Source organism: Myotis davidii, unplaced genomic scaffold (assembly GCF_000327345.1).
Source record: "Myotis davidii unplaced genomic scaffold, ASM32734v1 scaffold290, whole genome shotgun sequence".
Lineage (NCBI taxonomy): Eukaryota > Metazoa > Chordata > Mammalia > Chiroptera > Vespertilionidae > Myotis > Myotis davidii.
Window position 1 is genome coordinate 6,651,040 of NW_006285049.1, and position 7,497 is coordinate 6,658,536.

A 7,497-nucleotide genomic window follows, 5' to 3' on the forward strand; every position below is an offset into this window, starting at 1 on the left:
CCCCCTCCTCCTCCTCCTCCCCAGGCTGCTCCGCCTGCTGCACTGGGCAGCTCGGGGCTGGGCCAGTCAGGCCCTCCTATCGGCCCTGCTGGAAGCTGGTGATGGCCTTGCAGTCCTTCTGCCACTTGGCCTGCATCACCTGGCTGCCCAGGTTCCGGTTGGAGGCGTTGATCTCAAAGATGGTTACCCACCAGCGGTACTGCTTGATGCTGGCCACCAGCCTCAGCCACTTTAGCTCCTCCTCCTGGAAGCTCAAGCTGAAGAAGGGGTGCAGGCCCAGCCCCGCGAGGTCCAGCTCCTTGGCCCGCTTGATGGACTTTGGCGAGGGCGCTGGCCACAAGCACATATACTGCTGCGAGCATTGTCGGCCACGAGGCCCAGGCCAGCAGCTCCAAGGATGCCTCCAGGCGTTCCACAGGCCGCAGTCATCGTCTACAGCAGTTCTCAACCTGTGGGTCACGACCCCTTTGGCAGTTGAACGACCCTTTCACAGAGGTCTCCTAAGACCATCCTGCATATCAGATATTTACATTACGATTCATAACAGTAGCAACATTACAGTTATGAAGTAGCAACGAAAATAATTGTATGGTTGGGTCACAACATGAGGAACTGTATTTAAAGGGCCAGAAGGTTGAGAACCACTGGTCTACCACCTCTGTGGCACCCGGCCCAGCACGCTGTCCACCCTGACCACACCCGAGGGCTCCTCGTGGGGGTGGGTGAGGGTGAAGGTCCAGCAGGTAGGGGACCTCATCTGGGGCCACCAAGCAGTAGACTGTGCCACTTCGGCCAGCCTAGGCCACACGACCCACACGGTGCAGGAAGAGCTTGCCCGTGGCTGGGAAGCTGAAGTCAATGATGTTGTCCAGCAGTGTGATGTCCAGGCCCCTGGCCGCCAGGTCAGTCATGATGAGGGTGGAGCACTTGTGGGTGAATTTGGCCACGTTGATCTTGTGGCCATCTGGTCCAGGGTGCTGTAGATATGGGGGCAGGTCACCCACTGGAACGGCCTTGGGTAGGCAGATGCTCAATGCCTGAGTCTGGGTGGGGTGGGGGGGCACTGGGGGCCAAGTGGCTGGGGGGAAAGGCTGGGGGGTTTAGGGGGCCGATGGAGGAGGATGGGCAGTTGGCCACCTCAGTGCACATCATAGTGACCGGTTGTTCTGCTGTTCGGTTGATTTGCATATTACCCTTTTATTATATAGGATACTACTGTATTTACAAATGGTTAAAAAGTTAAACATGTATGTTTTACTATAATGTTTTTATTGTTTAAAGTATTACACATAGTAGTACATATATCTCCTTTACTATAATTTTTAAAACTTTAATAAGAAAAAAAATCCAAAATTTTTAAATGAGCGAAGTTTTGAATAAACACTTCACAAAAGAAAATACAGGAATGGCTAATAAGGCCATGAAATAAATGCTCACATTGTTTGTCATAAGAAAATGCAAATTGAAACCACAATGAGATGCTGATACATACTCACATGAATGGCAATAATAATAATAATAAAGGCTGACAATATTAAGTGCTGTATGAGTATAGAACTTTCATTCGTAGCTGGTAGGAATGGAAAATGGTACAGCAACATTAGGAAGAAGTTTGGCAGTTTCATAAAAATTTAAACATAAAATACCATGTGACTTAATAATTCTAGTCCTAAGTATTTATGCAAGAGAAATAAAAACATATTCACACAAAACCCTGTATACAAATCTTTATAGCAGCGTTATTTCATAATCACCAAAACTTGGAAACAACTCTTATGTCCTTATCTAATGAAATATATGTTTATAATGAAATTCCACTCAGCAATAGAAAGGAACAAACTATTGATACAAGCAACAACATTGATGAATCTCTGAATACATTGTTCTAAGTGAAAGAAGCCACACTCTAAAGGCTACACACATCGATCTGTATGTTCCACTTATACGGCATTTTAGAAAAGACAACTGGAGGGTGAAGAACAGATCAGTGGTTGCTAGGAGTCAGAGGTTGGGGGAAGGGTTAACTGCAAAGGGACTGCATGAGGGAACTTTTTTGGATGATGCAACTGTCCTACATCTTGACTACTGAGGTGGTTACATACATTAGTAAAATTCATAGAAGAGTTGGTTTTACTGTATTAAATTGGAATATAAAACTTAAAAATAATCACATATATGATATGAAAGTCTAGTCAATAATAATTCTGGAGAGCTATTGAGGTGCTTAGCGAAACAATGATTATATGATCAAGAAACATATTTTTTTAAAAAAATACCAAGAGCCCTAGCTGGTTTGGCTTAGTGGATAGAGCATCGGCCTGCTGGCCTAAGAGTCCCAGGTTCAATTCCAGTCAAGGGCACATGTCTGGGCTCTATCCCCAGTAGGGGCGTGCAGGAGGCAGCCTATCAATGATTCTCTCTCATCATTGATGTTTCTATCTCTCTCTCCCTCTCCCTTTCTCTCTGAAAACAAAGTATACTATACGTGTGTGTGTGTGTGTGTGTGTGTGTGTAAAAACATAATATGCAAATTGTCCCCACAGGAGTTCAACCGGGAGACCAATCGCTCGCTATGACGTGTGCTGACCACCAGGGGGAAGCGCTGAATGAAAGGAGGCCCCAGCCGGCAGCTGGAAGGTCCCAATCGACCCTGATCACTGGCCAGGCCTAGGGACCCTACCCATGCACTATTTTTCTGCACTGGGCCTCTAGTATATATATGCTAGTATTACCAAGAAGGATGCTGCAGAGTATGTGAAGAGATGAGCTAATGTTATAAACATTATGCCAGGCATGATTATGTATTTTTGCACTATTTTGCACCAGAAATTGTCTTTCAAATATGCCTTGGTAAATGAATCATTATATTACTTCAAAGATAGACCGAAGCTGTATGTTAAAGAATGCTATAAAATTAACCACTACACGATATTCTAAGAGCCATAATAATAGACGAACAAATTTTGCCAACAGCTAAGTCATTCCACTATCTGATAAAAGTAAAACGTTAGTGGAAAAAATGTCTTGCTATTAAAAACATCAGAGAAATTTATCCGGTTTGGGCAGCATGGGGGTGTGTGCTTCTGGCAGAGTAGCTGGAAGCAAATGTGGAAACTCAAAACCATCAAAGTAAAGCCGCTTATCCTCTTAACAACTGGCATGACTTCATATACATGAAATCTAACTTGGACATCTTAGCCGGTAGAAATCCTTTGATGTCAGTCAAGGAACAATGACTTCTACTAGTATATACTTGCTAAATAACCAGAAGTTTCCATCTCCATTATTATAAAGCTCTTCTGTTAAATAAGTTAAGACCAGATTGATTTTACAAATGATCACATCTTACATTTGTAAAATGTATTAACTGTGTGAAGTACTTTTATGTACTAGTATATACATTTCCTCATTTAAACTTAAAATTTATGCTTGGATTTGTAAGGATTTTAGAAACATTCAAATCTATAAAATTCTGTTATTTCAAATTAGCTCAGGAGTTTTACAGCAATTGAGTCATAAAATACATATAATTATAAACATTCCAATTTATTTTGGGCCTTTATTCTCCATAATAACAAGAAATTATAGGATTTCTAGAAACCTACAGTTTAAGCAGCTGCCACCAACAGTGAGTGGTATTTGAGCTACGGATCTGATTCAAGTAGCAAGTAAGACTCTACCTCTCTCTCAGACCACACCACACCAAACATCATCTTGTCACATGAATAGAAAGCTAGAGGTTTCTAATTTCATACTTGAGATATTTTTAGTACAATCCTTTCATTTTACAAGTGAGACAATTGAGGACCCAAGAAGCAAAGTGATAAATACTTTGATAAATATTTAGATATAAAAATGTAGATTAAAAAATAGTTCCAGAGTAGTACCAAGCCAACTCAAATATATTACAACTTCCAGCTGATTCTATACCTCTCATTTTTTAAAAAACCTAGAATAGCCCTGGCTGGTTTGGCTCACTCAGTAGATAGAACATCGGCCTGTGGATTGAAGGGTCCCACGTTTGATTCTGGCCAGGGGCACGTGCCTGGGTTGCCTGGCTCAATCCTCAGTAGGGGGTGTACAGGAGGCAGCCAATCAATGATTCTCTCTCACCATTGATGTTTCTGTCTCTCTCTCTCCCTCTCCCTTCCTCTCTGAAATCAATAAAAATATTTTTTAAAAAAACCTAGACTAGAAATAAGTATAATTATATGTAAACTTCTATTTGTCAGGAAGGCCACAGAAAACCCTGGGCAGAAGGAATCGGAGGTTGGCTGGTTGCCCCTTGGGAGGACTCAGTGGGTTCCAGGATGATGGGCTACCTGCAAATCCACTAAGCTTTGGGACTTTCAACTCTCCCTGGCATTCAGAGTAAGCAGGAGCAGCTGGTAAAGGCAAATGTTTATATAGAGCTTACAGTGTTCCAGTTACAGCACTTTATGTATATCATTCCACAATAATTCCACGAGGCATTATTATCATTATCACTTTACAGATAAGGAAACTGAGGTCCAAAAAATTTAAATAACTTTTCTGAAGTTATGCAGGGGGTAAGCTGTAGAGTTAAGATTAGGAACCATCAGTCTGGCTCTAAGCATTCTGTTGAGCTACCTCAGAAAAACAGCTAGGTCTCCGATATTACCTATAAGTGCTAAGCATTGTTTCCAAGGGCTTTACATGTATATATTAAGCTCTTAACCCTCATAACCACCCCATAAGTACATACTATTAATAGCCTCATTTCATGGATGTGAAAGCTGAGGCACAGGTTAAGTAATTTGTCCAAGGTAGCACAGCTAGTAAATTGCAGAGCCTGAATTTGAATCCGGGCAATTTGTCCTCAGATAATGCCCTTAACCATTGTTTAAGCCAGCGGTTCTCAACCTGTGGGTCGCGACCCCTTGGGCGGTCGAACGACCCTTTCACAGGGGTCGCCTAAGACCATCCTGCATATCAGATATTTACTTTATGATTCATAACAGTAGCAACATTACAGTTATGAAGTAGCAACGAAAATAATTTTATGGTTGGGGCACAACATGAGGAACTGTATTTAAAGGGCCAGAAGGTTGAGAACCACTGGTTAAGCAAACAGCCTTGTTTTGCTTGTTGCCATAATTTATTCATATTAAAATTTAAAAATATACTTAACCTGAGAAATGTCGAGTAATATATAACTGTTTTGTATATTACTGAAATAAGATGTGTTTGCTTCTAGAATGCAATGTACTAATGAAATACATTATTTAAATGGCAATGTGTTTGCTGCAAGAAATCCTTGTAGAAATTGCTGGAGTTTTATTTATATTACTGCAAAAACTGATGCTAGTTCAATCATTTTCCTATGAAGATACATATGACAGCAGATTGAAATTTCTCCTTAAACATCTGTTTCCAAGATTATGTCTCAGGGAAATATTATTTTCACTACTGAGAAATATGGCACTGCAGCTGTGTTTGTGCTCTTGGCAGAAAGACTTCGGGCACTTACATTTTTTTCAGATATGTTACAGTAGATTTTTCTGGGTCAAACATTAATATAAAAATGAGTCAAAAACATTTGACTTTACTAGGGGTTCTAAGTGTAGCTACAGTATTTATATTTTGGACTGGAGTTTATACAGTTATTTAATATGTGATTGGGGATGAAATCTTTACAACTGTGGAGTTTATTGCATGAAGAAACCGTCAACAGTGACTCTTCCTCTCCCTCAGTCCACATCGATGGCCTTTTAAGGGTTTCTTGCAACTGGCTGATTGAGGAGGAAAAACCTAGGACTGGTTTACAAATGGTTCTGCCTAATATCCCGGCACCAAGGAGAGGTGGACAATTGCATCATGACAGACCCGATGAGAGGTGGCCCCGAAGGCCATTCATGGAGGGAAGTTCTCCTAATGAGCATAGTTTGGAGCCACACATTTGATAGTCCACCTGTCTGGACTGAAACATATCACAAGTATGGATCTGCAGTGATTCATAGGCACTTGCTAACTTTTGGGCTGGATGGTCAGGGGCTCAGGAAGGACACGATGGGAAAATTGATACAAAAAGGTCTGGGGAAAGAAGTATGTGATGGGCCTCTCAGAATGTCTCTACGGTGTAGAGACATTTTTGTTGCATGCAGATACTCGACAAGGCCTTCATCTGAAGAGGAGGCTTTCAGTAATCAGGTGGACAAAATGGCACTCTTACTGCCCACCAGCCATTGCTCCCAGCCACCCTCATGCAGATGCTGAGTGTCAAAGGACTCACTGCGGCAGTTACTGGGTCACTGTCAGCCCCCAACCCACCCTCTGTTCTATACTGGCTTTGTGATGCTGGAGCTGGGCTCCTCTGTACGCTGGGGCACATTTCAGCTTTGTTAGCTGGCCACAGCTGGCTCTGCCAGCAGGGGATGCCAGGAGGAGACTGAAAGGCAAGAGGAAGAAGGGACTTGCTTCCCTCCCACCCCCCTCGCCAGCTTCTTGTTGCTCCTTCCTGGTCTTCCAGGCCACTTCCTGCTCCTCTGAGCATCACTCCAGCAGCAGTAGTTCCTTTCTTTGGTAGGAGCTGAATCCTACCAGTTTGCAGTTGCCCCGGCATTTGCAGTACCAGCCTCACATGACCCTGTCAGAGACAACATCATCAGTGGGCCAGTGGCTCTTCTTCAGAGCTGGGTTCAAGCCTTAAAACATCTTCCAACTCCTTTTTTCAAATTCATCTCTTTTTAAAAATACATTTTTATTGATTCCAGAGAGGAAGGGAGAGGGAGAGAGAGATAGAAATATCAACGATGAAAGAGAATCATTGATTGGCTGCCTCCTGCACATCCCACACTGTCGATGGAGCCGGCAACCCGGGCATATGCCCTGATCAGGAATCGAACTGTGACCTCCTGGTTCATAGGTTGAAGCTCAACCACTGAGTCACGCCAACTGGGCCAAATTCATCTCTTATTAATGCATCTAGTGTCCCATCACACTCCTTTCTGGATTTGGGGAAGGTGGGTAAGACAACACATAGAAATGGGAGGCTATCCTGAAGCTAGCACTGAATTGGTTTGGAGTAAAGAGGAAATGCAGGAGGAATAGTGCCCCGATGGGTGGGTCTTTATAGTAAAGGCCAGACCATGTAATGACATACAGAACTGTTAGGAAGCAGTAGGATATAGGATACGAGAGAATTGCAGACAAGAGGAAACAAAAGGCCAGGGACTGACAGTGTAGTAACAGGTTGTACTGTATTGAAATGAAATTGAGACTTACAAGCCACCTTAATATTTTGTTGTGTTTCCTTCTGAACTTTTTAAATGCTTTTTATTCAGTTTAGTCTCTATTGTACATTCAATTTTATCTTCTGCATCTGTCACTTAACATTAAACACAAGCATTGCCTCTTCTTATAACATCAACATCGTTGTGTGTGTGTGTGTGTGTGTGTGTGTGTGTGTGTGTGTGTGTTTAATTTGGGAAAGAAAGCAAAAGAGAATATAAAGATAATATGCAGCCCTAGCTTGTT

The 7,497-nt window shown here is 42.5% G+C and overlaps 1 pseudogene; it reads right to left on the reverse strand.

The window, feature by feature from the left end:
- Nucleotides 1–76: 76 nt before the first annotated feature.
- Nucleotides 77–2,783, reverse strand: LOC102771770 (annotated as a pseudogene).
- Nucleotides 2,784–7,497: the final 4,714 nt, after the last annotated feature.